This window comes from Rattus norvegicus, chromosome 10 (assembly GCF_036323735.1).
Source record: "Rattus norvegicus strain BN/NHsdMcwi chromosome 10, GRCr8, whole genome shotgun sequence".
In the NCBI taxonomy this organism is placed as follows: domain Eukaryota; kingdom Metazoa; phylum Chordata; class Mammalia; order Rodentia; family Muridae; genus Rattus; species Rattus norvegicus.
In genome coordinates, this window is record NC_086028.1 from 68,886,183 (window position 1) to 68,912,200 (window position 26,018).

Here is a 26,018-nt window from a genome sequence, read left to right on the forward strand (position 1 = left end):
AACATCCCGACGTCACCGCGGCCTAACAGATGACACACATAAATGAAAGCTATGGAACCTTTGGTCTATTTTTTATGGACAGCTATCCTGTGTACCTAGGTTTTTAGATTGCTTACGTGGCACCAAATGGTCTTGGAGGATAAAATGATTGTTCAAATTCTTTTTAGCTCCTAGTATGACCAGAGTTGGAGAACAGGAGTCCTGCCCTTGGCAGCAGCAGCAGCAGCTTAACCTCACCTATTGTTGTCCTCCAGTCACCAGCTAAAAGGATGAGTAATGGTGAAAGCCAGAAAAGGGGAACTAACAGAGAGGTTCAATGTCCTCATGTTCATCTGGGAACTGACATGAACTTTAGGTTTAAGTAGAAAGGGCTTAAAAACAACAGACACAAAGTTATTTGTATCTGGGTAGTCAAGGTGTGGTCTTGTTGATTTTCCTCTCTTCTGGTCCTGCAAGTGTGGTTAAAATAACTCGTTATTGCTTGGAGGGACAGATGGCTCTCAGGGGATAATTGTTCCCATTTCAGGGTGCGGCCCTAGCTTATGGACGGTTGCTCTCACCTGGAGTAGTGTCTGTTACGTGCTACGCTTCCTGGAATCCAAGGCTTTGGACAATGGATTCCCTTTGTGCTTTCAGTTTTCCTTCAGTGGTTAATATGTTTGCCTGTGAGATACTGGGAAGAAAAGGAAAGCTTTGTCTTGCCATGGGCTGCATTCTGGGCCCAAACGAAAAACTGGTGCCTTTTGACATAAGCAGTTCCTAAGGACCTCTGGCAGTAGCATTGAGATTCCTAACAAATTCATTAACTTAAATCTGATAGAAGAAAAAAAAATCAAGTGTCTGGAAGGTTATAGCTTAGAGATGCATGTTTGGTAAAGAAGCTCAAAGGAGAAGGAAATGCTTTAGAGACGAACAGGAGTTTAGGTGGTAACTTTGACCTAAAATAAAAGGATTGCTCCAAAGCGAAATGGCTAGAAGTGTGCACGAAACCAGAAAGGGGAAGCACATGTGGAAGTAAGTTTAAGTAAGTTGTAAGGGAAGAACGTTTAATAAAAAAAATCTTCAAAGGTCACATTCAGGGTCACATTTGGTCAGTTGCTCTGAAGTCAGACAATGGGACCCCAAATCATCTTTTAAAATTGTCATTTGAAGCTTTTGACCACAGAGAAAACTTTTTTTTGCAGCTCACAGTGCCCAGGGGAAGCAGTTATAGTCATGGGAACATGTTCAGTTGATGCCTTTAGCCCTGGGGAACAGCACATTTCCCCAGGCAAGTAAGGACCTGCCCCTCAGAGAAACAGCAGGACAAGAGGACTCCAGTGGGCCCATGCTTGCCACAGCTGTTGTTAGCCTGAGCACTGGAAGAGATCTGGTTTTGGCAAGGGTCTAAGAAAACACCAGGGCTTCCCCTCCTCCCGCCCCTCTGCTGAGCAAGCAACTGTCGTGAGGATCTCCTACTCCCAGAGAGAGGATGAACCTTCTGAAAATGCCCAAAGTGAATTCCTCTTTAAACCACTGCAGACAATCACTGAAGGGCCTCAGGCCCTTAGCAGATAAAAATATTCATTTTTCTGGAGTCGGAGAGGTGGCTCCATAGTGGGCCTCAATTTGATTCCCCACAATTGCCTGTAACTCTGGTTTCAAAAGTTGGACACCTTCCTCAGGAGTCTGGGGCACTTGCACTCACTTCTCTTCCCACACATAATTTTTTTTAAAAAAATTTAAAATGTGAATTTTCTTTTCGATGCTGGGCCCTTGTTGTATTCCTCCACCGATGAGTCAGGACCCCCAAGCAAACTGTGACGTTGCATAGTAACCAGAGACGGTGGAGATGCACCAGAGCCCAGGCACTGTTATTGTCAGCTCCAACATTGACTCCTAAGAGTCCCACGCAGGGCCGACAAAGTGACGTAGCAGGTCAGGGCCCAAGTAGCCACCCAGGTGTAACTTGAAGATCACGTGCGAAAGAAGAAGACCTTCTCTACAGAGATGTTTCAGACCTCCACATATGTGCCATGGAGTGCACACATGCACACATGATGATGATGATGATGATGATGATGATGATGATGATGACGACGACGACGACGATGATAACAACATGACTCTGTAAGGTAGCTGGGGTGCTTACAAACTGTAACAACACAATAATTCGGGGTCACACATGGGTTCTGAAGCCTCCTACCCTGAATCCTTAAACACAGAAGCAGAGGAAATAGGCCATTCAGTGAGGAGTGAGACCAACTTACTAAAAATGGCTCGTGAGATTCCCCCAGGAGAACAAGAACCTTGTGCTCTTGACAATCATTGAGAGACTTCATGACTCACTGCCCCTCAAGAGACAGTCATTGATTGTCCTACTCATCTGTGTTGTTGAGAGGAAAACCCCTCAAATTCCAGAGTCCAAAAGTGCCCTAAGAATCTATGCTTTTTCTCTGTAAGAAGCAAGGAGTTTAAGCTAAAGTACCACCTTTTCATAACCTGGGACAGAGACTGGAGCATTCCAAGAAAAAGGTTCCAAGCAGATTTCACTTGCGTGCTTCCCTGTCAAGGATATAACTGTCTTCTGACGTTGGCTGGTGCCCTTTCAGTCTAGATATGGGCCCACCCAAGCCAAGAAGGACTGAAAAGTCCAGCAAAGCTTTGTTCTCTGGCCACGATTAGAGGGCTGTGTATATGCACCGGATAACTGGGCCAATGTGTCCTCGGTCCTCCAAGATTTACATGCCCAAATTGTTTCTGTCATATTCTGCCTTAAGTTTTAAATGGTTTACAGACTTCATAATGCAAAGACCCCGCTGTTCTCAGTGTTAACTTTAGGATCAGGTATAACAATGCATACTGTTTAGATAGCCCGATGTCCCAGTAATAAATACCCTCTCTCCAGATTCCCACAGAAAAGCAATCCAGACCTGCAAGCCCAGGTCCTTCTTGTACTCCCTTTCACTTTAGACCACAGTGACTGAGACTTTAAAGAAAATTTGTGTGTGTGTGTGTGTGTGTGTGTGTGTGTGTGTGTGTGTGTGTACATGTGGGAGCTCCCAGAGGTCAGGAAAGAGAGCATTGTGCCCCTTGGATCTGGAGTTAAAGGTGGTTATGAGCCATCTCCTGTGGGTGCTGAGAGCCTAGCTTCCATCCTTTGGAAAAGCACCGAGCACCCTTCACTGCTAACCTCGGCCCCTCTTGGCCGCTGACTAGCGGAGACTTTTGAACCCTTGATGGGCAGGGTTCACACTGATGTTTAGCAGTGAAGAAATTAAGAGCATGGGTCTTTGTCAACAACCCTTAGGCTTAGAAGCTCAAATTCTCCCAAGAGGAAACTGAGGCAGGATAGATAAGGAAAATTAAGGCGATAGGGAAAAGAGAGAGTACCTCACTGTGGAGTATGGTTGATACTTTTGCCAGCAGAGACGCAAACATTTCAACTCCGCTAACCTTTGCTGGGAAGACTGCTTACACAGAAGCAATACTTCTTCTGTATAGAGATATTTCCAATAAAAGTGTGCCTTCGTCCCCTGTGACCCACAGCTTTACCTTATCGGCTGTAATGCCACCCCCATGTGCCCCAGGAACTGAGCCACGATCCCATTTAGTGGGAAAGGAGTTCCTTAGCAACGCTTTGATAGGTAACCTCAGAAGCCACCACAGCCAGGCCTCACTACTGAAGCCACGTAGGCCTGACCCACTGGAGAGGTGCACGCTCACACTTGAGTGTGGTCCTATCCCTTCCCTGCATGTCCATCTTCCTTTAACAACCGAGCTTAAATCAATGTTAGACTTCTTTTTTCTCTCCGTACTTTTTTTATTGAAAAATATCCATACAATATTTTTGGTCATGTTCCCCCCCTTCCAGTTCCTCCCAGTTCCTCTCCACCTCCCTACCTACCCAAGCAAAATAGCAATAAGACAGATTGCCAAAACAAAGCAAAACGAAGTAAAAAGTTCATAAAATACCACTGACTTTGTAAAACCTCTACTTTATAAACTCCTGCTCTGCTTCATCTCTTCCCGGAATTCTTCCTAATGAGAGTCGAGAAGGGCAGCCCCTCCTGACTGAAACAACACTTGAGAACTCAGGCTGAGACTCTGGACCCAACTCCCACAGCTTCTGAGAGGGTGGCTCGACAGTCTGTTTGGAGTCCCTCAACTACCAGGTCGGGTACAGGCAGAGTAAATGCTTTAAGGAGGGGCTGGAGAGATGGCTCAGTGGTTAAGAGCACTGACTGCTCTTCCAGAGGTCCTGAGTTCAAATCCCAGCAACCACATGGTGGCTTACAACCATCTGTAATGGGATCCGATGACCTCTTCTGGTATATCTGAAGACAGCTACAGTGTACTTATACATAATAAATAAATAAACCTTTAAAAAATATTTTAAGGAGGATCTCCTTTCCAGAGGTTCACTTGGCCTCTAAACAGAGTGGTTCTTTTCACTTCTTTATGACTTGACCGATTCCAAGTTCCCAGTAGCCAGTATGCATAGGGAGCCCATTATGGGGAAACTCACTAATTTGTCGGCCTGCCTGTGTGATTCTCCTCATGCTGTCCATAGTGATTATATTTAGTTTCGCCATTTGTTTATATTCCACATCTGATTCATAAACACATTTTGACACAACCCTTAAAAACATATCGAAAGTCTATTTCTTCTTGAAAGAAAAACCTGTTTCTGATTAACTGGAATGCCAGAATGCCTTGCTTCCTGTTACTTACAGATTCCAATGAGTAGAGACAGGAATTTAATCCTTAAAACTGTGCTTTATGGGCTTCACGAGGAGACCCAGCTGCTAAGATCACCTGCTGGGTTTGCTGAGGACTGGAGTTGGTTCTCAGCACCCACATGGGGTGGTTCACACCTGCCAGGTTCCACGGGCTCTGACTCCCTCTTCTGGTCTCCATGGATACTGCATGCATGGGCATAGACACCACCCCCCACATACATACACATAAATTTAAAAAAATATTTTAAAAATGGTGCCTAACTCAGAGAGCTGACAATCTGAGAATAGTGGATTAATACCCTAAAAATATCCTGAAGTAAGTATTTCTTATTGCATCATAACGTCACACTGCTCAGCACTACCTCTTCCTCTCCCTGGCAGAAGCCACCCTTATCTGTCATCAGGATTATTGCAAAAACGCCCTAGCTTGTCTCCAGCTCTTTTCCTTCCTTTATTATCAGCGGTATGGCCACGACGATCCTGTCAAAGTCATGGATCAAAAGAATCCTACTCAGTACCCTTCAGTGGATTTTACACACAAAACAAAACAAAGCCCCCATCACTGTGGAGGGCTGGAGAGAGTGGTCAGCAGTTAAGAGGGTGCTCTTTCAGAGGACTCGGGTTCAATTCCCAGCACCAACATGGCGGCTCACAACTGTCTGTAAGTCCTGTTCCAGGGGATGTGACACCCTCACACAGACATACACACAGTCAAAACACCCATGTGCACAAAACAAAAATAAATAAATAATTAAAAAACCCTTTCATTGTAAAGCACGGGTCTTAGGACAAGCTAACGTCCCTAGTGGTTCCTGTCTTGTCTGTCACTCTCCCCAGCCTTTGCTGTGTCCTGGACATGCAGGCTGACTCCAGTCTGGTTTCCCTGGATACATCGCTTGGTTTTCTCTAATATATCCTCAGGCATTGCTTGTCTCAACGTTATTTTAGTAAGTCATTACTTAACCAAACCATCTAAAATATCAGTTCTCCTACCCGGTCACCTATTTTCCATATATATTCAACATTCCCTAACATGCTATGGGTTTTACTTCTGAAGCCTTTAACACCTGCCTCTCCCACACGGCATACTGTGGTACTCCTAGTTCTCTGTACTCTAGGTTTCATTGAAAGCAGAGTACAATAACTATTCGGTGCACTTAATTTACATGGGAAGTATTTTAGGGAGCAGGGAGGGAGGACTGGACCAGCTAGGGGGATTTGTGTCAGGTTGGCCTTGAACTTGTTATCCTCCTGGATATCAGCCACCCAAGTGCTGGGATTATATTCATGGGGCACCACACCTCACTGGATTTTTAAAGAGGATTGTGAGGTGCTGGAGAGATGGCTCAGCGGTTAAGAGCACTGACTGCTCTTCCAGAGATCCTGAGTTCAAATCCCAGCAACCACATGGTGGCTCACAACCATCTGTAATGGGATCTGATACCCTCTTCTGGTGTGTCTGAAGATAGCTACAGTGTACTCATATATAATAAATAAATAAATCTTTAAAAAAAAAGAGGATTGTGAAGTTTCACCTGGGAGAGTGAAGGGAAAGCATTTATCACCTGGGTTTTGCTCATGTGGTCTTTTAAAAGAATAGCTCCAGGGACTGGGGAGAAGGAGAAAAGAGCATTGCTGTCTTGTGGGAAGTCTCCTTAGATTCCTAGCATCTGTATGGGGTGTTCATAATTGCCTGTGACTCCAACTCCAGGGAATCTGATGCCTCTGGTCTCCATGGGCACCTACATTCATATATGCATACACACACACACACACACACACACACACACACACACACACACACAAATGGCAACCAACCAGAGCTTCCAGGGACTAAGCCACTTCCCAAAGACTATACATGGACTGACCCTGGACTCTGACCTCATAGGTAGCAATGAATAGCCTAGTAAGAGCACCAGTGGAAGGGGAAGCCCTTGGTCCTGCCAAGGCTGGACCCCCCAGTGAACTGGATTCTTGTGGGGAGGATGGTAATGGGGGGAGGATGGGGAGGGGAACACCCATATGGAAGGGGAGGGAGAAGGGCTAGGGGGATGTTGGCCTAGAAACCAGGAAAGGGAATAACATTTGAAATGTAAATAAGAAATACCCAATTTAATAAAGATGGAAAAAATAAATTAAAATATATTTTAAGATTTATTTATTTAATATATAAGGTACACTGTAGCTGTCTTCAGACACACCAGAAGAGGGCATCAGATCTCTTTACAGATGGTTGTGAGTCACCATGTGGTTGCTGGGATTTGAACTCAGGACCCCTGAAAGAGCAGTCAGTGCTCTTAACCACTGAGTCATCTCTCCAGCCCAATAGAATATTTTTTTTTCAGGTTTACACATGGCTACAAATTCTTTGTCATATCTCTTATTGGGCAATAGAGTTTGTGTCTTTTCCCTTGAAATTGAGAAGACTTATGACCTGTTTAAGTGGTCAGAGTATGTCACATGGCCTCTGAGGCTCATTCATAGAAAGCCCTAGAACATCAGCTTCTGTCACTCAATCTTGATGCATTCTTACTAGGCAAGGAGGCTGCCTAGCTTGAATAAGTCACATGATTGGTAGACAGTAGTTCTAAATGAATATGGCCTTCAAGTCATCTCAACCTATGTTCTAAAATTAAGAGTAAGGAAGGGGATTGGGGATTTAGCTCAGTGGTAGAGCGCTTGCCTAGGAAGCGCAAGGCCCTGGGTTCGGTCCCCAGCTCCGAAAAAAAGAACCAAAAAACAAACAAACAAACAAACAACAACAAAAAAAAACCCAGCCCTTATTAAAAAAAAAAAAGAGTAAGGAAGACTCTAGGTCTGTGGGTCCGACATTCCGATGATAAGCCTAATGTGGCTACTGAGCACTTTGAATGGTGTCGTCTAGATCAGATTTCCCTGAAAGCGTGAATGAACTACATTCATGAAGATGTCAAAGATTTAGTACCTCACATAAAATAAAAAAAATTAATAATTTTGTACTTTGATCATATACTGAAATGGTAATATTTTGGATATATTACATTAAATACAATATTATTAAAACAAATTTTATCTGTTTCCTTTTACTTTTAAAACAAGAAAGCTGATGTGGCTGATGATTTGGTAGGATGCTTGCCTATCATGTAGGAAGCCCTGGGTTTGTCATCCAGCAGCACATAAAGCTGACATGGTGGTCTGTGTCTGTAATGCCAGCACTCAGGAGGTAGAGTTAGGATCAAAAGTTCAAGGCTAGCCTCTGCTATACAGCAAGTTCCAGCCCAGTCCAGGATTCATGAGACTTTGTCTAAACGAAACGAAACAAAACCAAACCAAACCAAACCAAACCAGCAACAATAAGACTACTATAAAAGTTTAAAATTCCATGTGTGATTTGCCTTACATTTTTACTGGGCAGCACTGGTCTAGATGAATCCAGTTGCCAGTCATTTGTCTTAAATAGGGACCCAATAATCATGAAGCAGAGACAAAGTCCATCCTGCTGTGTCTCATGGGAACTTCTTTCCCACCAAAGGGATGAGCATGAAGAAGCCATTGTTCAACACCGCTGTGCTTCAGGTAGTCTGTTTCATGGAGAAGGATAACCGAGCCCCCACCTTAATTTCTCCGTACTTCTGGTTTATTCACACATGGCTGTAGGGTATGTTTGTGAAGGTTCTATATCTCAGTTTCGGAGAAGCCCTGGGACAGGAAGTAAGAGTTAGAAAGTACAGACTTAGGCAAGACATCTCTAGGAGGGTCATTGGAGTCTAAGAAGACTGATGACTGAGGCACTGGCCTTGGCCTCAATGGGAGGTGATTCATGATTTCAACCCATCCTGTTTCCCTTTGGGGTGTTACCATCTGAATTATGTCTAACCCTTCCCAAAGCCTCCATCAGCTTAGATGCATTAGTTCTGCCAGGGTCAGGGAACCCAAATTGTGTCCTTGTCTGTCCACTGCCTCCTATTCAGGTCAGGAACCAAGAACACTAATCCAGTAGAGTCTAATGCCATGAGCAAGAAAACTGCAAATAGACCACTGGGAAGAGAAGGGTTAATCTACATCACTCTTGTGTGTGCTAGAGATTGGAGATATAACATAGTATGCCAGCCTTTCTTTAGAGCATGTCCTGAATCCTCAACTACAAGCTCCCACTCTGAAATTTGCATTATTACTAAGTTACCAACACTATGTGGCAAGGTGCTACCCTCCCAGCCTAACTACCGCCATCTTTGTGAGATCAGCTATGCCTACTTGCATGACTTTATCATGATAGAGCCTGTGGACTGGAGGGCCATTGGACCTGAGTATCTAGATACTGCTCCAACCATTTGTGTGCAGCTCTGTTGACTAGAGAGGGAGATCCATCTGTGGGATTGTGGGAAAACTGTCATCCATGCTGGGTGATGGCTTTCCAGTGTGGCTCTCTTGGGGTCCCCACACTCCTGCCAGTAACCCCTTCCCCATGTTTTCTAAGTAAGCCATAGAAACACATTTGTTTCTATTGGGTGGTGGAATTGTACCTCGGCTTGTCTTTGAGACCCTAGAAGCTATGCTGCAGGAACATCTTTCCTGTGAGTTGTTTACTGCAATTGTTTCATAATGTTGCCTAGCACACCCCACAACTTCTGCCTTTACAGAAATACCAAATATCCTGTCAACACGGCCCTTACCACATCCTATGACGTGACCTTGCACAGAAAACAGTCTTAGAACATTGCATAGGAATATAGGGCAAGGGTCAGAGCACACAAGTGAAGATGTCTCCACCTTGAGTAGCCCACTTCCCTTCTCAGACCTGTAGTCAGTCTAGAGTTTTTCTTCTATTATTTTTCTTTCAAAAAATTTTATTTATGAGTCAGGAGTGGTGGCACATGCCTTTAATCTCAGCACTCTGAAGGCAGAGGCAGGCAGATCTCTCTGAATTCTAGGCCAGCCTGGTCTACAAAGAAAATTCTTTGGCTGTTTCCCATAGAAATACTGTCTCGAAAAACAACAAACAAATAGATTTTTTATGTGTATTAGTGATGTGTGTGTGTGTGTGTGTGTGTGTGTGTGTGTGTGTGTGTGTGTGCGTGTGTGTGCTGTGTATACCTGATGCTTGTGGAGGTCAGAAGAAGACATTAGATCCCCTAGGGAGTTACAGATGTTTGTGTGACAGTGAATGGGTGCTGGGAACGGAACCCAGATCCCTTGCAAGAGCAACAACTGCTCTTAAGGGCCAAACCATCTCTTTAGCTCTTATTTTACAATTATTTTTTATTTTATTATTTTCAATTTCACCACTCATTCCTTTCTTGTTGACTCATACATTGGATATCTGTATCCCTGACTTGTCATTAAGTCCCAGAATGCTTGTCACCAGTACAGCTCCCTGTAAAGGAAAGGAGCTGGCTGGCACTCGGTCTTCCTGGTACAGGCTTCTGTTCCTTGGGTTGCCAACTCAGGTTGGCATGGCTCCTTGGATGAGTCAGGGATTATACAGAGCCCTAAGATGCCTGTGAAGGGTGGAGTAGGCTGTGAGTCACGCCGGATCCTCTGAGATGACGTACGAAGAACTCTTTCTATTAGGCAGTATCTGTATTAAATAGTGACACTATTGCCTAAACAATGCTTTCATCTGTGAAGTCAAAAATCTTGGCAAGAAAAGTTCCTTTGCATTTAGATTGTTGTCCCGACCTAAGACAAAGTCTTCTCCTCTCTTGCGCCATCACCACACTCTATGACAAAGGAACCACATGCACACAGGCTTTGTACCCCCGTGCAGTGGACACATATGAGAGTCTTGGTTTTAAAACCCTTCCTTACCAACAGATAGAGCCTCACAGAGTGAAGAATTAGTCCTTTGTTCTTTTTAAATGCCTGTATTTTATGGTTCCCGGCCAATGCCATGACTCTGTCTAATCCTAATAAGAATAGAGCATTGCCGTCTACTTTTACATGGGGCCATTGCCATGGGGTGTCCAGACTCACTACTGAAGTTGATCCTCCTGTTTCTTTTTCATGTTCCGTTCAGTGCCTCCATAAGCAATGCCTTTCTTGGCGCTCCCTCAGTGGTTAGATATCATGAGATTGCAGTTTCAGCCCTGTCCCAGCAATGCTTTAGGGCACTCTTTCTATCACAAACAAACCACTAGATGTTATAACTAAGTCTCTGAGAAAAGCAACCTAAAGGTGGGGTGGGGAGTTGCCTGGGCTCACAGTTTCATAGGCTTTAGCTGGCTTCATTCCTGTGAGTCTGTGGTGAGACAGAGCTAGAGCGTGTCCCAGAGGGGGCTGCTCACTTCATAGTGGATAGCAGGTGGAAAGCTCCTCTCACATCTGTCTATCAACAAACCATATCAAAGACATGCCCTCAGGACTCACTCCTTCCACTTAAGCCCATCCTCCTGATCGCCATTGATCTATGAATTCTTTAATGACTGATAAGGTTATTTCTCTCCTGTCCCAGTGCATCAGTAGCTAGAGACCAAGCTTCAACACATGAACTTTTGGGGGGGAACTTCTTATATCCAATTGCCGCCCATGCATAACAAATATGTCAGCGGGCACAAAGAACCTAGCACTCAGGGCAGTCACAGCATGGCTTAGTGTTCACACATATACTCCTGGGATGAAAAAGGAGCTACTTTTCCACATCTCTTGCACCGTGGCCATGAAAGGAAACGCCTAATGGATGGCAGGAGGGTTTCTGGGTGGTGAGAACACATTGCTATATTTTGGGCTGAAGGGAGGAGCTGAAAACCTGGAATGGGAAGGTTGTCCAAGAAGATGCCCGAGTCTCCAAAAGGCAGGTATGCAATCTATCCTCGCACTTTAGAGGCTTGCCCTCTGGCGTGCTCTCCACTCGATTCTCTTTTTTTCTGCATTCCAATTTCTGCAGCAAAACTCATAAATCAGGATGTTTGATATTAAGCAATCCTTTGTGCTTTTAAATAATGTGCTAGTTTCATTGAACATGGGAGCCTCCTTTTGGATTCTTGCCCTGGATCCTGTACAGACGAGACCAGGGCCTATGAAGATAGGGTGGCTGGTAAGGAGAAGCCTTGGGCCACATCATTCCCCATTTGTCCTTACTGAAAACCCTAGCGAACAGAAATCATCCAGTGCCATTTCTTCCCTGCTTATGATTGTGAGTGAGCTGACTATGGCATAAGGAAAGCTTTCTTCAGTACGAAGATGAATCATGGAGCTAACCAAGCCATCTTTCTGTTTCTCTTGCTATCTGTTAATCTGGCCTTCCTTAGAGAGAAGCAAAACAAATCCAAAAGGCTCTGACAAAGGCCTTTAATGGCTAAGCTGGCCCGGACAGGGAGAACTAGCCACTGAATCCACAGAATTCCAAGGACAGTAGATGTTCACTGGTGTTAAGCCACCAGACTTCAGGGTGATTTGTTTTCCAGCCACAGTGAACTGATCATCATCTTTTGTGGCCATGGAAGATGGATTTGTCTTATCTGAAGGTTGGCAAAAGGGAGTTTTTCATTCAAGAAGTTGCTTCCTGCTTTACATTAAGAACTTGCTATAGGGGGAACCACATACCCGTTAGTAAGGATGCTTTCTTCCAGTTCAAATAGACATGAAGAGGAAGCAGGAAGCCTCTGCTTCCAGAGCTAGATAGCCTCTGTGACCAAATGACCTGTGTGTAGAGTGTGTGTGTGTGTGTGTGTGTGTGTGTGTGTGTATGTGTGTGTGTGTGTGTTTGTGTATGGTGTGAGGTATGTGCATGGAGTGTATGTGATATATGTGTGGTGTGTGTGGTATATGGTGTGTGTGTGGTGTGTGTGTAGGGTGTGTATGGTGTGTGGTGTGTGTGTGTGTGAGGTATGTGCATGTGTTGTATGTGGTATATGTATGGTGTGTGTGGTGTGGTGTGTGTGTGTGTGGTGTGTGTATATCATGTGGTGTGTGTGTGTGTGTGTGGTGTGTGTGTGGTGTGTGGTGTGTGTGTATGGTGTGTGTGTGTGTGGTGTGTGTGTGTGTGTAGGGTGTGTATGGTGTGTGGTGTGTGTGGTGTGGTGTGTATGTGTGTGTGTGTGTGGTGTGAGGTATGTGCATGTGTTGTATGTGGTATATGTATGGTATATGTGGTATATGGTGTATGTGTGTGTGGTGTGTGTATGTCATGTGGTGTGTGTGTGTGTGTGTGTGTGTGTGTGTGTGTGGTGTGTGTGGTGTGTGTGTGTGGTGTAAGGTATGTGCATGTGTTGTATGTGGTATATGTATGGTGTGTGTGGTGTGGTGTGTGTGTGTGTGTGTGTGTGTGTGTGTGTGTGTGTGTGTGTGTTTGAACCTCCATTTATAAACATTTAGGAGGCAATCACTACTTAGCATGATCACAGCTCTTTTTTTTTTTTTTACAAGCACCATGACTATGGCAACTCTTTTTCCCCATTGAATAGCTGAATTTTATTTTATCTTATTTTTTTTATTAACTTGAGTAATTCTTATTTACATTTCGAGTGTTATTCCCTTTCCCGGTTTCCGGGCCAACATTCCTCCTAACCCCTTCCCCTCCCCTTCTTTATGGGTGTTCCCCTCCCCATCCTCCCCCTATTGCCGCCCTCCCCCCAACAATCATGTTCACTGGGGGTTCAGTCTTAGCAGGACCCAGGGCTTCCCCTTCCACTGGTGCTCTTACTAGGATATTCACTGCTACCTATGAGGTCAGAGTCCAGGGTCAGTCCATGTATAGTCTTTAGGTAGTGGCTTAGTCCCTGGAAGCTCTGGTTGCTTGGCATTGTTGTTCACATGGGGTCTCGAGCCCCTTCAAGCTCTTCCAGTTCTTTCTCTGATTCCTTCAATGGGGGTCCTGTTCTCAGTTCATTGGTTTGCTGCTGGCATTCGCCTCTGTATTTGCTGTATTCTGGCTGTGTCTCTCAGGAGAGATCTACATCCGGCTCCTGTCGGCCTGCACTTCTTTGCTTCATCCATCTTGTCTAATTGGGTGGCTGCATATGTATGGGCCACATGTGGGGCAGGCTCTGAATGGGTGTTCCTTCTGTCTCTGTTTTAATCTTTGCCTCTCTCTTCCCTGCCAAGGGTATTCTTGTTCCCCTTTTAAAGAAGGAGTGAAGCATTCACATTTTGATCATCCGTCTTGAGTTTCATTTGTTCTAGGCATCTAGGGTAATTCAAGCATTTGGGCTAATAGCCACTTATCAATGAGTGCATACCATGTATGTCTTTCTGTGATTGGGTTAGCTCACTCAGGATGATATTTTCCAGTTCCAACCATTTGCCTATGAATTTCATAAAGGCATTGTTTTTGATAGCTGAGTAATATTCCATTGTGTAGATGTACCACATTTTCTGTATCCATTCCTCTGTTGAAGGGCATCTGGGTTCTTTCCAGCTTCTGGCTATTATAAATAAGGCTGCTATGAACATAGTGGAGCACGTGTCTTTTTTATATGTTGGGGCATCTTTTGGGTATATGCCCAAGAGAGGCATAGCTGGATCCCCAGGCAGTTCAATGTCCAAATTTCTGAGGAACCTCCAGACTGATTTCCAGAATGGTTGTACCAGTATGCAACCCCACCAACAATGGAGGAGTGTTCCTCTTTCTCCACATCCTCGCCAGCATCTGTTGTCCCCTGAGTTTTTGATCTTAGCCATTCTCACTGGTGTGAGGTGAAATCTCAGGGTTGTTTTGATTTGCATTTCCCTTATGACTAAAGATGTTGAACATTTCTTTAGGTGTTTCTCAGCCATTCGGCATTCCTCAGCTGTGAATTCTTTGTTTAGCTCTGAGCCCCATTTTATAATAGGGTTATTTGTCTCCCAGCGGTCTAACTTCTTGAGTTCTTTGTATATTTTGGATATAAGGCCTCTATCTGTTGTAGGATTGGTAAAGATCTTTTCCCAATCTGTTGGTTGCCATTTTGTCCTAACCACAGTGTCCTTTGCCTTACAGAAGCTTTGCAGTTTTATGAGATCCCATTTGTCGATTCTTGATCTTAGAGTATAAGCCATTGGTGTTTTGTTCAGGAAATTTTTTCCAGTGCCCATGTGTTCGAGATGCTGCCCTAGTTTTTCTTCTATTAGTTTGAGTGTATCTGGTTTGATGTGGAGGTCCTTGATCCACTTGGACTTAAGCTTTGTACAGGGTGATAAGCATGGATTGATCTGCATTCTTCTACATGTTGCCCTCCAGTTGAACCAGCACCATTTGCTGAAAATGCTATCTTTTTTCCATTGGATGGTTTTGGCTCATTTGTCAAAAATCAAGTGCCCATAGGTGTGTGGGTTCATTTCTGGGTCTTCAATTCTGTTCCATTGGTCTATCTGTCTGTTTCTGTACCAATACCATGCAGTTTTTATCACTATTGCTCTGTAATACTGCTTGAGTTCAGGGATAGTGATTCCCCCTGAAGTCCTTTTATTGTTGAGGATAGTTTTAGCTATCCTGGGTTTTTTGTTATTCCAGATGAATTTGCAAATTGTTCTGTCTAACCCTCTGAAGAAATGGATTGGTATTTTGATGGGGATTGCATTGAATCTGTAGATCGCTTTTGGTAAAATGGCCATTTTTACTATATTAATCCTGCCAATCCATGAGCATGAGAGATCTTTCCATCTTCTGAGGTCTTCTTCAATTTCTTTCTTCAGAGTCTTGAAGTTCTTATTGTACAGATCTTTTACTTGCTTGGTTAAAGTCACACTGAGGTACTTTATGTTATTTGGGTCTATTATGAAGGGTGTCGTTTCCCTAATTTCTTTCTCAGCTTGTTTCTCTTTGATCACAGCTCTTTAAGAGCTGTTTTGTGAAGTGTTGGACATGTGTTTATTTCTTCTTATACCCTCTTTACTCTGGAGAGATGTGGTTCTTTTTTCCAAGGAAAACTCTGCCCGTGCAGTAATTATTTTCCCAATGTCTGCAGGCAGTCACAGTGCTGCTTCTTTGCTGTGGCCCAGACCCACTTTCTGAGGTGGCAGATGCTTTGGGGGCAATTGTTCTGATTGTTACAAACACAGAGTGGCATCACCTCAGACAGTGAGGTTTGGTGACAGCAACTGTCTTGGTCAACCTACAGATGTACAAATGAAGCAGACCCTAGAGTTCTGTGGAGTGCTTGTCTTGAACTCTCTACCCCCATGTAATCCCTGTTGTCCTCAGAGTATGAACCCATAAACTCTTTTCCCCCTTAGTATATTTTGAAGGTGGCTTTATGACATGATATTAAAAGTCAAGGAGCCCCCATTCTCCACTCCCGAACTCTTCCCTAAGCCCTGCTCAGAGCTCTGACTCTTCTGTTAGTTCCGAGGCTCTGATATTGAGTTGACTCTGAGGCCTGGAGTCCCATGACCTCCGTGGATTCTATCTAGACAGTTGGAAGGCAGAGCAAAGCTCAGAACAGAACAGAATTCAGGAACCTGAGTAAGAGCAGAGAGAAAGGTGAGGTGTGTAGGGTAAAATTCAGGGCAAGGCCATTCCCAAGGTCCAACAGAGGCAAGGGGTAGAGGCAGGAAACTCAGTTTCCCCCTTGCTGCATCCTAAGCTGGGGTTCCAGCTGTGATGACGTCACAGGAATTTGAGTTGCACACTGGTGCACATGACCTGTGCAGCTACACAGGTCCTGCCATTTCACATTATTGTTAACCATCATCTTGAAATTCTTAATAATTTTTGAAAAGGGCCTCCATGCTTCCATTTTTCACAGGTCCTGCTTCAGATCAACGTGTAGTCATGGAAACTGGCACCATGGAGGAGGCATACATTTTTTTGCAGCCTACATTAATGAACCTTTAAGCTCTCCTCTTCCGCTAGAGGTGGTGGAAGAGAAAAGTTATTAAGATGTGGGGGAAGTGGACCTGCTTAGCAAAGTTCTTTGGGGGTGAGTTCAATCTTCTTTGTCAGCAGTTCTGTCCTGTAGCAAACATCCAACACAAAACAAGAGCTGCAGTCCAATCCTGAAGAATCCGCAAGGCTCACCAACTGACCCGAGGCCACCGAAGAAGCAAGAAGCCACAGGAACCTCACGAGCTGGTCTTTGGTGAGTTTCTCTCAATGGCAGTTCACAAGAGGAGCTCAACAATACTATGTAAGGTGAACCGATACATGTGTGTCGTCAATACACGTGTGTCGTTAGGGAAGACTGACAGGTGGAGCAAAGCAAACCAGTGCTCGTCTCCCACTGTCTGTGGGGTCATATTTGTACTCCTTCATCTCGAGGCCTTTCGAATGTTTGCTAGAGCAAAACATCCTTTCACTTGTGTCTGCTTCAGGAAAACATTCTTTCGAGTGTCTGATTTAGCAAGACATCCTTTCACCGGTGTGCCCCAGCAAAACACCGTGTGGCATAACTGACTTTCCAAAAAAAAAAAAAAAAAACTAGAAGTTTCCATTTCAGGCATCTATGTGTTGGCCCCTTTGCATCATAGAGCTGAGGAGCTAGAGAAGATTAGAAGTTGAACTCCATTAAGATACCCATGTCCTTTACAGAGTCCTGGCTGTCTACTGCCTGGGCTGAGTCTCTATTGAGCGGGACTGTTTCCTACTCTCCAGGACCCAGACACACCCAACTCAGAGTCTTCCTCTCTTTTACTGTCTTCCTCCCTCTCACTAGTTCCAGTTCCCCTCTTCTCTATGCAGGCTTCACCCAAGTTAAAAGCGTCCTGCCTATCACTTTGTACACCTGACAGGTGTTCAGAAGTCTGTACACCCTGCTCCCCCGGAAAGTACCCAACACTCCCTGCTGTTCCTAGATCCTGTTGTCTCCTTATCAATCCCTGAGGCCAGCAGGTAAAGACAAATTTACCTCTCTCTAAAGCCTGTCATTGTCCTGATAACGTATCTTGTTCTTGATACAGCAGCAATTGTTTTAATAATACTTGTCATTATGAGGTCCTCCCTCTGGGTAAGTCAGAACCAGCTAAACCAATTTGGTAATCAAGATAAGCAATAATAATTAAATGCAAAATGATTAAATGCAAAAAGTTTAAATATCAAAATCATTGCTACAAATTCATAAACAAAATATTTAAATAAATTTACATTTTATTATTTAAATAATGAACTTTTTATTATGTAAACAATAAAAAATAAGTAATTTAATTAATAAAAAATTAAATAAAGGTGAATTACTAGCAGTGCCATTCTAAACCATGCAAGAATTTGAGGCAAAAGGAAAACCCAATGAGATCTTCCTGTTAGAATGACAATGAATTTCTCTCCTGTCCACCCATGATCTAGTCCATTTTCTATCCATCATCCATCATTCATCCATCCACACACCCTCCATCCATCTATCCATCCTTCATCATCCATCCATCCATCCATCCATCCATCCATCCATCCATCCATGCTCTATATAATTCACCGAAGGCTTGCTTACATGTGCTAGTCATCCTGTATAGGACCAAGTATATTATCTGGAATCTTTAAAAAAGTATTCCTTTTCTCACTGAAACAAATGTGAAATGGTTCATGTAAACAAATATGTGCTCATATAAAGAATAGCACCTAATAATACAAAATAGACAATTTTAGCTAAGTTGAAAAACAAGGAAAAGGGAAATACAAGGAAGAGAAAACATGTGTGCAAAGGTATTGAGTCAAGAAATTGTAGCACATGGTGAGAACTGGTCAGTGTTAGTTGAGAGCAACTAGAAAAATCATGGGGTCTACCTTGGGTTTTAGTCATGAGAAGTAGCAAAAAAAATTAGTAGTCCTCAGAAAAATAAAAGACATTGTGGGAGACCCAAACTCCACCAGCTCTATAATTTATTCTCAAGGTTCTTCCTGCTTAAGGAGTCAGCAAGACATTCACATACAAGATCTAGATGTGTCTTCGGTCACCTGGCTCTCTTCCTAGCATCGCAAGACTGTTGCTACAAGTATAAAGATGGGCTGGGAGGTAGCTTTCTCTAGGGATGACTCTGGACATGCGCTGGTCAGAGGTGTCCCTTCTAAGGGTCTCAGGGTACTTTGTCTAAGGCAGAGCCAGGCCTGCGTCATCCCTGTCAACTTTCTACCAATCTTTTCTCTCCTGTTCCTTCTTTTGCCTGCAAAATTTGTAACAAGCTTCTTGGATTTGTGCCTCCCGGAAGTCCAAAGAGGAGCAGAGCAGAGTCCTTGGTTCGTCCAACCTGTCCTTGCTTTGGCATTTGTCTTCCCTGACCCTTTGACATCAGCACCCTCCCGATTAAAAAAAAATAAAATAAACTGATACAATTAAAAAAGACGGCCTGATCAGGTGGGCACTCCTGAGGCTGCAGAGCGGAGGAGACCACCAACACTGCCCACCCCTGCCCACATCCCTGGCCCAAGAGGCAACTGTATAAGGCCTCTGGGTTCCCGTAGGGGAGGGCCCGGGAGCGGCAGGACCCCTGCGCCTGAGACACTGCCGGAACCTGAAGGAAACAGACCGGATAAACAGTTCTCTGCACCCAAATCCCGTGGGAGGGAGAGCTGAACCTTCAGAGAGGCGGACACGCCTGGGAAACCAGAAGAGACTGCACTCTGTGCACATCCAGGCGCCAGAGGAAAACACCAAACGCCATCTGGAACCCTGGTGCACGGAGGCTCCCGGAAAGAGCGGCGCAGATCTTCCCGGTTGCTGCCACAGCGGAGAGGACTTAGGCAGTACCCCACGAGCAAACTTGAGCCTTGGAACCACAGGTAGGACCAACTTTTCCCCTGCAAGAAACCTGCCTGGTGAACTCAAGACACAGGCCCACAGGAACAGCTGAAGACCTGTAGAGAGGAAAAACTACACGCCCGAAAGCAGAACACTCTGTCCCCATAACTGGCTGAAAGAAAACAGGAAAAGAGGTCTACAGCACTCCTGACACACAGGTTATAGGACAGTCTAGCCACTGTCAGAAATAGCAGAACAAAGTAACACTAGAGATAATCTGATGGCGAGAGGCAAGCACAGGAACCCAAGCAACAGAAACCAAGACTACATGGCATCATCGGAGCCCAATTCTCCCACCAAAGCAAACACGGAATATCCAAACACACCAGAAAAGCAAGACCTAGTTTCAAAATCATATTTGATCATGATGCTGGAGGACTTCAAGAAAGACATAAAGAACTCCCTTAGAGAACAAGTAGAAGCCTACAGAGAGGAATCGCAAAAATCCCTGAAAGAATTCCAGGAAAACACAATCAAACAGTTGAAGGAATTAAAAATGGAAATAGAAGCAATCAAGAAAGAACACATGGAAACAACCCTGGACATAGAAAATCAAAAGAAAAGACAAGGAGCTGTAGATACAAGCTTCACCAACAGAATTCAAGAGATGGAAGAGAGAATCTCGGGAGCAGAAGATTCCATAGAAATCATTGACTCAACTGTCAAAGATAATGTAAAGCGGAAAAAGCTACTGGTCCAAAACATACAGGAAATCCAGGACTCAATGAGAAGATCAAACCTAAGGATAATAGGTATAGAAGAGAGTGAAGACTCCCAGCTCAAAGGACCAGTAAATATCTTCAACAAAATCATAGAAGAAAACTTCCCTAACCTAAAAAAAGAGATACCCATAGGCATACAAGAAGCCTACAGAACTCCAAATAGATTGGACCAGAAAAGAAACACCTCCCGTCACATAATTGTCAAAACACCAAACGCACAAAATAAAGAAAGAATATTAAAAGCAGTAAGGGAAAAAGGTCAAGTAACATATAAAGGCAGACCTATCAGAATCACACCAGACTTTTCGCCAGAAACTATGAAGGCCAGAAGATCCTGGACAGATGTCATACAGACCCTAAGAGAACACAAATGCCAGCCCAGGTTACTGTATCCTGCAAAACTCTCAATTAACATAGATGGAGAAACCAAGATATTCCATGACAAAACCAAATTTACACAATATCTTTCTACAAGTCCAGCACTACAAAGGATAATAAAGGGTAAAGCCCAACATAAGGAGGCAAGCTATACCCTAGAAGCAAGAAACTAATCGTCTTGGCAACAAAACAAAGAGAATGAAAGCACACAAACATAACCTCACTTCCAAATATGAATATAACGGGAAGCAATAATCACTATTCCTTAATATCTCTCAATATCAATGGCCTCAACTCCCCAATAAAAAGACATAGATTAACAAACTGGATACGGAACGAGGACCCTGCATTCTGCTGCCTACAGGAAACACACCTCAGAGACAAAGACAGACATTACCTCAGAGTGAAAGGCTGGAAAACAATTTTCCAAGCAAATGGTCAGAAGAAGCAAGCTGGAGTAGCCATTCTAATATCAAATAAAATCAATTTTCAACTAAAAGTCATCAAAAAAGATAAGGAAGGACACTTCATATTCATCAAAGGAAAAATCCACCAAGATGAAGTCTCAATCCTAAATATCTATGCCCCAAATACAAGGGCACCTACATATGTAAAAGAAACCTTACTAAAGCTCAAAACACACATTGCACCTCACACAATAATAGTGGGAGATTTCAACACCCCACTCTCATCAATGGACAGATCATGGAAACAGAAATTAAACAGAGATGTAGACAGACTAAGAGAAGTCATGAGCCAAATGGACTTAACGGATATTTATAGAACATTCTATCCTAAAGCAAAAGGATATACCTTCTTCTCAGCTCCTCATGGTACTTTCTCCAAAATTGACCATATAATTGGTCAAAAAACGGGCCTCAACAGGTACAGAAAGATAGAAATAATCCCATGCGTGCTATCGGACCACCACGGCCTAAAACTGGTCTTCAATAACAATAAGGGAAGAATGCCCACATACGTGGAAATTGAACAATGCTCTACTCAATGATAACCTGGTCAAGGAAGAAATAAAGAAAGAAATTAAAAACTTTTTAGAATTTAATGAAAATGAAGGTACAACATACTCAAACTTATGGGACACAATGAAAGCTGTGCTAAGAGGAAAACTCATAGCGCTGAGTGCCTGCAGAAAGAAACAGGAAAGAGCATATGTCAGCAGCTTGACAGCACACCTAAAAGCTCTAGAACAAAAAGAAGCAAATACACCCAGGAGGAGTAGAAGGCAAGAAATAATCAAACTCAGAGCTGAAATCAACCAAGTAGAAACAAAAAGGACCATAGAAAGAATCAACAGAACCAAAAGTTGGTTCTTTGAGAAAATCAACAAGATAGATAAACCCTTAGCCAGACTAACGAGAGGACACAGAGAGTGCGTCCAAATTAACAAAATCAGAAATGAAAAGGGAGACATAACTACAGATTCAGAGGAAATCCAAAAAATCATCAGATCTTACTATAAAAACCTATATTCAACAAAACTTGAAAATCTTCAGGAAATGGACAATTTCCTAGACAGATACCAGGTATCGAAGTTAAATCAGGAACAGATAAACCAGTTAAACAACCCCATAACTCCTAAGGAAATAGAAGCAGTCATTAAAGGTCTCCCAACCAAAAAGAGCCCAGGTCCAGACGGGTTTAGTGCAGAATTCTATCAAACCTTCATAGAAGACCTCATACCAATATTATCCAAACTATTCCACAAAATTGAAACAGATGGAGCACTACCGAATTCCTTCTACGAAGCCACAATTACTCTTATACCTAAACCACACAAAGACACAACAAAGAAAGAGAACTTCAGACCAATTTCCCTTATGAATATCGACGCAAAAATACTCAATAAAATTCTAGCAAACCGAATTCAAGAGCACATCAAAACAATCATCCACCATGATCAAGTAGGCTTCATCCCAGGCATGCAGGGATGGTTTAATATACGGAAAACCATCAACGTGATCCATTATATAAACAAACTGAAAGAACAAAACCACATGATCATTTCATTAGATGCTGAGAAAGCATTTGACAAAATTCAACACCCCTTCATGATAAAAGTCCTGGAAAGAATAGGAATTCAAGGCCCATACCTAAACATAGTAAAAGCCATATACAGCAAACCAGTTGCTAACATTAAACTAAATGGAGAGAAACTTGAAGCAATCCCACTAAAATCAGGGACTAGACAAGGCTGCCCCCTCTCTCCCTACTTATTCAATATAGTTCTTGAAGTTCTAGCCAGAGCAATCAGACAACAAAAGGAGATCAAGGGGATACAGATCGGAAAAGAAGAGGTCAAAATATCACTATTTGCAGATGACATAATAGTATATTTAAGTGATCCCAAACGTTCCACCAGAGAACTACTAAACCTGATAAACAACTTCAGCAAAGTGGCTGGGTATAAAATTAACTCAAATAAATCAGTTGCCTTCCTCTATACAAAAGAGAAACAAGCCGAGAAAGAAATTAGGGAAACAACACCCTTCATAATAGACCCAAATAATATAAAGTACCTCGGTGTGACTTTAACCAAGCAAGTAAAAGATCTGTACAATAAGAACTTCAAGACACTGAGGAAAGAAATTGAAGAAGACCTCAGAAGATGGAAAGATCTCCCATGCTCATGGACTGGCAGGATTAATATAGTAAAAATGGCCATTTTACCAAAAGCAATCTACAGATTCAATGCAATCCCCATCAAAATACCAATCCAATTCTTCAAAGAGTTAGACAGAACAATTTGCAAATTCATCTGGAATAACAAAAAACCCAGGATAGCTAAAGCTATCCTCAACAATAAAAGGACTTCAGGGGGAATCACTATCCCTGAACTCAAGCAGTATTACAGAGCAATAGTGATAAAAACTGCATGGTATTGGTAGAGAGACAGACAGATAGACCAATGGAATAGAATTGAAGACCCAGAAATGAACCCACACACCTACGGTCACTTGATTTTTGACAAAGGAGCCAAAACCATCCAATGGAAAAAAGATAGCATTTTCAGCAAATGGTGCTGGTTCAACTGGAGGGCCACATGTAGAAGAATGCAGATCGATCCATGCTTATCACCCTGTACAAAGCTTAAGTCCAAGTGGATCAAGGACCTCCACATCAAACCAGACACACTCAAACTAATAGAAGAAAAACTAGGGAAGCATCTGGAACACATGGGCACTGGAAAAAATTTCCTGAACAAAACACCAATGGCTTATGCTCTAAGATCAAGAATCGACAAATGGGATCTCATAAAACTGCAAAGCTTCTGTAAGGCAAAGGACACTGTGGTTAGGACAAAACGGCAACCAACAGATTGGGAAAAGATCTTTACCAATCCTATAACAGATAGAGGCCTTATATCCAAAATATACAAAGAACTCAAGAAGTTAGACTGCAGGGAAACAAATAACCCTATTAAAAAATGGGGTTCAGAGCTAAACAAAGAATTCACAGCTGAGGAATGCCGAATGGCTGAGAAACACCTAAAGAAATGTTCAACATCTTTAGTCATAAGGGAAATGCAAATCAAAACAACCCTGAGATTTCACCTCACACCAGTGAGAATGGCTAAGATCAAAAACTCAGGTGACAGCAGATGCTGGCGAGGATGTGGAGAAAGAGGAACACTCCTCCATTGTTGGTGGGATTGCAGACTGGTAAAACCATTCTGGAAATCAGTCTGGAGGTTCCTCAGAAAATTGGACATTGATCTGCCTGAGGATCCAGCCATACCTCTCTTGGGCATATACCCAAAAGATGCCTCAACATATAAAAGAGACACGTGCTCCACTATGTTCATCGCAGCCTTATTTATAATAGCCAGAAGCTGGAAAGAACCCAGATGCCCTTCAACAGAGGAATGGATACAGAAAATGTGGTACATCTACACAATGGAATATTACTCAGCTATCAAAAACAACGAGTTTATGAAATTCGTAGGCAAATGGTTGGAACTGGAAAATATCATCCTGAGTGAGCTAACCCACTCACAGAAAGACATACATGGTATGCACTCATTGATAAGTGGCTATTAGCCCAAATGCTTGAATTACCCTAGATCCCTAGAACAAAGGAAACTCAAGACGGATGATCAAAATGTGAATGCTTCACTCCTTCTTTAAATGAGGAAAAAGAATACCCTTGGCAGGGAAGGGAGAGGCAAAGATTAAAACAGAGACTGAAGGAACACCCATTCAGAGCCTGCCCCACAGCTGGCCCATACATATACAGCCACCCAATTAGACAAGATGGATGAAGCAAAGAAGTGCAGACCGACAGGAGCCGGATGTAGATCGCTCCTGAGAGACACAGCCAGAATATAGCAAATACAGAGGCGAATGCCAGCAGCAAACCACTGAACTGAGAATAGGTCCCCCGTTGAAGGAATCAGAGAAAGAACTGGAAGAGCTTGAAGGTGCTCGAGACCCCAAAAGTACAACAATGTCAAGCAACCAGAGCTTCCAGGGACTAAGCCACTACCTAAAGACTATACATGGACTGACCCTGGACTCTGTCCCCATAGGTAGCAATGAATATCCTAGTAAGAGCACCAGTGGAAGGGGAAGCCCTGGGTCCTGCTAAGACTGAACCCCCAGTGAACTAGACTATGCGGGGAGGGTGGCAATGGGGGGAGGTTTGGGAGGGGAACACCCATAAGGAAGGGGAGGGGGGAGGGTGATGTTTGTCCGGAAACCGGGAAAGGGAATAACACTTGAAATGTATATAAGAAATACTCAAGTTAATAAAAAAAAAATAAATAAAAAAGACATGACTAGATTATTGCTTCTGCTTTTCCCAAGGCCACAGATAGAAGCACCCAAGGGGTTGGAGGCTGAATTTTATGGTCTGTACTTTTTCTTTGGCAGCTGGGCAGGATTTAGGGGAGGAGGTCCCTGTTATAGAATGTCCACAGCCCCTGGGGATCCTGGGCACACAGAGAGGAACGTTGTACAGGACTGGGGCTGGTTTAACTTCTTCTGAGGTTAGGATTTACAAGATGCCATATTAGGTAACAAGAGGCAGATGTCAAGTGAGCAACACCTTCCATTCTCCGGTTCACCTGTACCTATCAACTAGTTGGTTCTCTTAAAGAGGGCAGTCAGTTGTCCTGTCCATTTTCACTGCCGCCATGCTACTGCCGTCTTTCCTTTGCTTAGACTATGGCTCTCCCTACTTTTATTCTTACTCCTCCCAAACCCATTCTCCATCCTGAAGCAAAAATGTTCTGGGTCCTTCATCAGACCTTCTCTAGTCAGCCAATAGCCCTTGGCTGACGTCACTTGACTTTGAAGCCTCATTGGACTTCTTGTCATTTGAGGAGCACCCCAGGATCCTGTAAACCCCAGGACCTTCACCTTTATTGGATCTCTGCCTGGCTTTACCTTTCAGGCTTCAGGAAAGCTGTGGCCTTCTTACAGAGGCTTCCTCTGCCCTTTCCCATGAGGCTGCATGCTATGGCTATTTAAGGTTGTTTAAGGTCCCAGTGGCCATCTGTGGTCATCTTGATTATCTATACACTTAAGACCTGGCTCCCTCCCTTCCCAGGAAGAGGG

The 26,018-nt window shown here is 43.5% G+C and overlaps 1 long non-coding RNA gene across 1 annotated transcript in view; it reads left to right on the top strand.

The window, feature by feature from the left end:
- The window catches only part of LOC103693406 (uncharacterized), a 78,500-nt gene that overhangs the window by 15,534 nt on the left and 36,948 nt on the right, over window positions 1-26,018 (top strand). Inside the window, exon 3 of the long non-coding RNA XR_005490392.2 lies at window positions 16,564-16,696. This is a non-coding gene — a long non-coding RNA (uncharacterized LOC103693406). The remainder of the gene's footprint in view (window positions 1-16,563; window positions 16,697-26,018) is intronic.